Source organism: Anomaloglossus baeobatrachus, chromosome 9 (genome assembly GCF_048569485.1).
Source record: "Anomaloglossus baeobatrachus isolate aAnoBae1 chromosome 9, aAnoBae1.hap1, whole genome shotgun sequence".
NCBI lineage: Eukaryota > Metazoa > Chordata > Amphibia > Anura > Aromobatidae > Anomaloglossus > Anomaloglossus baeobatrachus.
Genome location: NC_134361.1, coordinates 183,371,483 through 183,377,482, shown reverse-complemented (window position 1 = coordinate 183,377,482; position 6,000 = coordinate 183,371,483).

Genomic DNA, 6,000 nt, shown 5'->3' with positions numbered 1-6,000 from the left:
ACGAGCCGTACGGCAGTGGCATCTGCCAACTCCGTGGTTTTACGCAGAGCCTTGTGGTTAAGGGAATGGAAAGCAGATTCTGCTTCCAAGAAATGTTTAACTAGTTTGCCATTTTCTGGTGACCGGCTGTTTGGTGAGCGCTTGGATGAAATCATTAAACAGTCCAAGGGTAAGGATTCATCCTTACCTCAGCCCAGACAAAACAAACCCCAACAGAGGAGGGGACAGTCGGGGTTTCGGTCCTTTCGAGGCTCGGGCAGGTCCCAATTCTCCTCGTCCAAAAGGACTCAAAAAGATCAGAGGAGTTCAGATTCTTGGCGGGCTCAGTCACGCCCAAAAAAGACAGCCGGAAGACCCACTACCAAGGCGGCTTCCTCATGACTTCCGGCCTCCTCCCTCCGCATGCTCGGTCGGTGGCAGGCTCTCCCGCTTGGGCGACATTTGGCTGCCACAGGTCCAAGACCGTTGGGTGCGAGACATTCTGTCTCACGGGTACAGGATAGAGTTCAGTTCTCGTCCTCCAACTCGATTCTTCAGAACGTCTCCGCCTCCCGACCGAGCCGATGCTCTCCTGCAGGCGGTGTGTTCTCTAAAGGCGGAAGGAGTGGTGATCCCTGTTCCTCTTCAAGAGCAAGGTCACGGTTTTTACTCCAATTTGTTTGTGGTACCAAAAAAGGACGGATCCTTCCGTCCCGTTCTGGACCTAAAACTTCTCAACAACCACGTGAGAACCAGACGGTTCCGGATGGAATCCCTCCGATCCGTCATCGCCGCAATGTCTCAAGGAGATTTCCTAGCATCAATAGACATCAAGGATGCTTATCTCCACGTACCGATTGCACCAGAGCATCAGCGTTTTCTACGCTTCGTTATAGGAGACGAACACCTTCAGTTCGTAGCCCTGCCCTTTGGTCTGGCGACAGCCCCACGGGTCTTCACCAAAGTCATGGCAGCTGTAGTTGCAGTTCTACACTCTCAGGGACACTCCGTGATCCCTTACTTAGACGATCTGCTGGTCAAGGCGCCTTCTCAAGAGGCATGCCAACACAGCCTGAACGTGGCGCTGGAGACCCTCCAGGATTTCGGGTGGATCATCAACTTTTCCAAGTCAAATCTAACCCCGACCCAGTCGATAACATATCTTGGCATGGAGTTTCATACTCTCTCAGCGATAGTGAAGCGTTCACTACAGACAGGGGTGCAATCTATCCTTCAGGGCCAGTCACACCCCTTGAGACGCCTCATGCACTTCCTAGGGAAGATGGTGGCAGCAATAGAGGCAGTCCCTTTCGCGCAGTTTCATCTGCGGCCACTGCAATGGGACATTCTCCGCCAATGGGACGGGAGGTCGAAGTCCCTCGACAGCAACGTCTCTCTCAGGCGGCCAAGGATTCTCTTCGATGGTGGCTGCTTCCCACCTCATTGTCGAAAGGGAAATCCTTCCTACCCCATCTTGGGCGGTAGTGACGACAGATGCGAGTCTGTCAGGGTGGGGAGCAGTTTTTCTCCACCACAGGGCTCAAGGTACGTGGACTCAGCAAGAGTCCACTCTTCAAATCAACGTTCTGGAGATCAGAGCAGTGTATCTTGCCCTACAAGCCTTCCAGCAGTGGCTGGAAGGCAAGCAGATCCGTATTCAGTCGGACAACTCCACAGCGGTGGCATACATCAACCACCAAGGAGGAACTCGCAGTCGGCAAGCCTTCCAGGAAGTCCGGCGGATTCTGACGTGGGTGGAAGACACGGCTTCCACCATATCCGCAGTTCACATCCCAGGCGTGGACAACTGGGAAGCAGATTTCCTCAGTCGCCAGGGTATGGACGCAGGGGAATGGTCTCTTCACCCGGACGTGTTTCAGGAGATCTGTCGCCGCTGGGGGATGCCGGACGTCGACCTAATGGCGTCTCGGCACAACAACAAGGTCCCAGTTTTCATGGCACGGTCTCACGATCACCGAGCTCTGGCGGCAGACGCCTTAGTTCAAGATTGGTCGCAGTTCCAGCTTCCTTATGTGTTTCCACCTCTGGCTCTGTTGCCCAGAGTGCTGCGCAAGATCAGGTCCGACTGCCGCCGCGCCATACTCGTCGCTCCAGACTGGCCAAGGAGGTCGTGGTACCCGGATCTGTGGCACCTCGCGGTAGGCCAACCGTGGGCACTACCAGACCGACCAGACTTGCTGTCTCAAGGGCCGTTTTTCCATCAGAATTCTGCGGCCCTGAACCTGACTGTGTGGCCATTGAGTCCTGGATCCTAGCGGGTTCAGGATTGTCTCAAGAGGTCATTGCCACCATGAGACAGGCCAGAAAACCTACCTCCGCCAAGATATACCACAGGACGTGGAAAATATTCTTGTCTTGGTGCTCTGCTCAGGGAGTCTCTCCCTGGCCATTAAGATTGCCTACTTTTCTTTCCTTCCTGCAATCCGGGTTGGAAAAAGGTTTGTCGCTCAGCTCCCTCAAGGGGCAAGTCTCAGCGCTATCGGTATTTTTTCAGAAGCGCCTAGCACGACTTCCTCAGGTACGCACGTTCCTGCAAGGGGTCTGTCATATCGTCCCTCCTTACAAGCGGCCGTTAGAGCCCTGGGATCTGAACAGGGTTCTAATTGCTCTCCAGAAGCCGCCTTTCGAGCCTATGAGGGATGTTTCCCTTTCTCGCCTTTCACAGAAAGTGGCCTTTCTAGTAGCGGTCACGTCTCTTCGACGAGTGTCCGAGCTAGCAGCGCTGTCATGCAAATCTCCCTTCCTGGTGATTCACCAGGACAAGGTGGTTTTGCGCCCTATTCCGGAGTTTCTCCCTAAGGTGGTATCCCCGTTTCATCTTAATCAGGATATCTCCTTGCCTTCCTTGTGCCCTCATCCAGTTCATCAATGTGAGAAGGATTTGCATTTGTTGGATCTCGTGAGAGCGCTCAGGATCTACATTTCCCGCACGGCGCCCCTGCGCCGCTCGGATGCACTCTTTGTCCTTGTCGCTGGTCAGCGCAAAGGGTCGCAAGCTTCCAAATCCACCCTGGCTCGGTGGATCAAGGAACCAATTCTTGAAGCCTACCGTTCTGCTGGGCTTCCGGTTCCCTCAGGGCTGAAGGCCCATTCTACCAGAGCCGTGGGTGCGTCCTGGGCATTACGACACCAGGCTACGGCTCAGCAGGTGTGCCAGGCGGCTACATGGTCGAGTCTGCACACTTTTACCAAACACTATCAAGTGCATACCTACGCTTCGGCGGACGCCAGCCTAGGTAGACAAGTCCTTCAGGCGGCGACTGCCCACCTGTAGGGTAGGGCTGTTTTTACGGTCCTATCACGAGGGGTTATTATACCCACCCAGGGACTGCTTTTGGACGTCCCAATTGTCTGGGTCTCCCAATGGAGCGCCAAAGAAGAAGGGAATTTTGTTTACTTACCGTAAATTCCTTTTCTTCTAGCTCCAATTGGGAGACCCAGCACCCGCCCTGTTTGCTTAGGGATTTTTGTTTTTTCGGGTATACATGTTGTTCATGTTGAATGGTTTCGGTTCTCCGATGTTCCTTCGGATTGAATTTGTTCTTAAACCAGTTATTGGCTTTCCTCCTTCTTGCTTTGGCACTAAAACTGAGGAACCGTGATCCCACGGGGGGTGTATAGGCAGAAGGGGAGGGGCCTTACACTTTTAAGTGTAATGCTTTGTGTGGCCTCCGGAGGCAGTAGCTATACACCCAATTGTCTGGGTCTCCCAATTGGAGCTAGAAGAAAAGGAATTTATGGTAAGTAAACAAAATTCCCTTCTTACAAGGCTGCAGCCTTACATGCCGCGCTCCTTCACCATCCCTTCTGGGCTCTGGCTTGAAGTGGGAGCCAGCACGGTCTCCATGCCTGGCAGGAGTCCGGTCTCCATCCACAGCCCCTTGAGGATTCTGTTGGACCGGAGCACTCATCCCCAGGGACATGGCCCTGCGTCTCAGCAGCTAAGTACCTGAGACGTTGATGTTGGGGGTCCCGGTTCTTTATTGTAAGGGGAGAGAATGCTGTATGTGATTGTTTTAACTTTTCCGGCGGGTTCTCTAGCTTTTGCCTGAGAACCGCGCCGATGGTGCCCGCTTGTCGGCCTTGCCGCTTAAATTTAGGCCCTGGCTTCGCCGGAAGCCTAGTTTCATTTTCCTGCCCTCGCATGTCACTCATGCAGAGGGACAGGTTCGGCTCCTCCCGGCGGCCGTTCTACACAGGGGAGGGACACGCCCCACTGCTGGGGCGTCCCTCCTTCCCTGCAGGTCTCTATAGCCCTCCAGTTCCCGCTCTTTTATAGGAACGCCCTCTTCTCAGGCAGAGTTCACTCTGCTCTGGGACATCCTGCATTCTGCATCTCTGCTGAGGTGCTGCGACTGGGGGACCGGGCTTCGGGATCTGGAGGGCACACAACACCGCGCTCAGCGGTCTGGTAAGCCACAGCCGGTCTCCGGTTGTGGACCTCTGTATATTCTCCCTGGGGTTCATTCTCTGCAAAGCCCCCACTCCAGCAGCATGTCTCACACAAGGAGCAAGGCTCCAAAGCTTTATTCTGCATGCACTGCATGTAAGCTCCTGCTGCCTGATCCGAGCACCTATCCACATTGTGATGTCTGCTCTAACTTGGCGGTGCCACAGCCTGGAGTCTCACCCCCAGTGGTCTCTCAGGCTGCTGCTGCTGCACCTGTGGCTGAACCCCCGGCCTGGGTAGAGTCCTTTTCTAGGTCCATATCCCAGTCATTTGCTGAGTCCATGGGGCTTTTGTCCAGGACTTTGATGAATATGCATCAGCCCCCCTCACAGGGTGCCTCTAATACTCTTGACAGAGGACTCCTATCCTCTGACCTCCGTCCATCGGAGCTCACGGAGGATTCATCATCTGATCCCAGACCCCGTCCTTCTAAGAGAAGGCGCAGGGTTTCCTCCCCCTCCCCATCCCACGGCTCTGTCTCAAGAGCTGACTCTCTAGATGAGGAGGATGCCCTCACTGGGGGCTCGGAGGCTATGTATCCCATCGATTTCTCTGAGGGTGACTCAGATCTTAGTGATTTGATTGCTTCTATTAATTCTGTGCTGGATCTCAATCCGCCAGTGTCAGAGGAGCAACTCTCTTTGGCAGAAAAACATCAGTTTACCTCGCCTAAGAGAGTGAAGAGTGTGTTCTTTAACCACTCCAGTTTTCAGACCGCTGTGACCAAACCCAGGGCCTGCCCTGACAAACGCTTTCCAAAGCGTGGTTCTGATGACCGGTTTCCATTTCCACCTGAGGTGGTCAAGGAGTGGTCTCACTCCCCAAAGGTAGACCCTCCGGTGTCTAGGCTATCAGCCCGGACCGTTGTGTCGGTGGCTGATGGCACCTCACTTAAAGGGAACCAATCATCAGGATTTTCGTGTATAAGCTGCAGCCAGTGCAGTACTGGCACTATCATGCACAGGCTGTACATACCATCAGGGTGCAGCTCGGGTGTTTATAAAGTTGTATTTCACTGACTAAAGTTTGAAATTTCGTGCACTTTTTGATTGACATGTGCACCTCTCTGTTAATGTCCGGGCGGGTTATGCAGGAGTTCCCCGCCCCCCACCAGCCTGTTCCTCCCTCTCTCCTGATGTCCGGGCGGGTTATGCACGTGTTCCCCGCCCCCCCCGCGCCGCCTGTTCCTCCCTCCCTCCCTCTGGCTGTATGTAAATATCTAATCTTCAGAAACATGGCGCCGGAGTGGGCCTCTGCGCATAGCGCTTATCTCCGGCGCCATGTTTCTGAAGCCCCCGCATTACACAACTTGGTGTCTGAGAGGGCGGCGCCACAGCGATGTCACACCGGCTGGTGTGTTGGCCCGGTGTCCTGGGGCGGCACGATACAGGAGCAGCAGGTAATCGCGTCCTCCGATCAGCTGTTCTGCAGTCCTGTTGTGATCGCGCTCGCTCCTGCGGTCACAACGGGATCTGAAGGAGCGAGGGCGCATGCGCCGCCCTCTAACACCAAGCTGTGTGATGCGGGCTTCAGAAACATGGCGCCGGAGA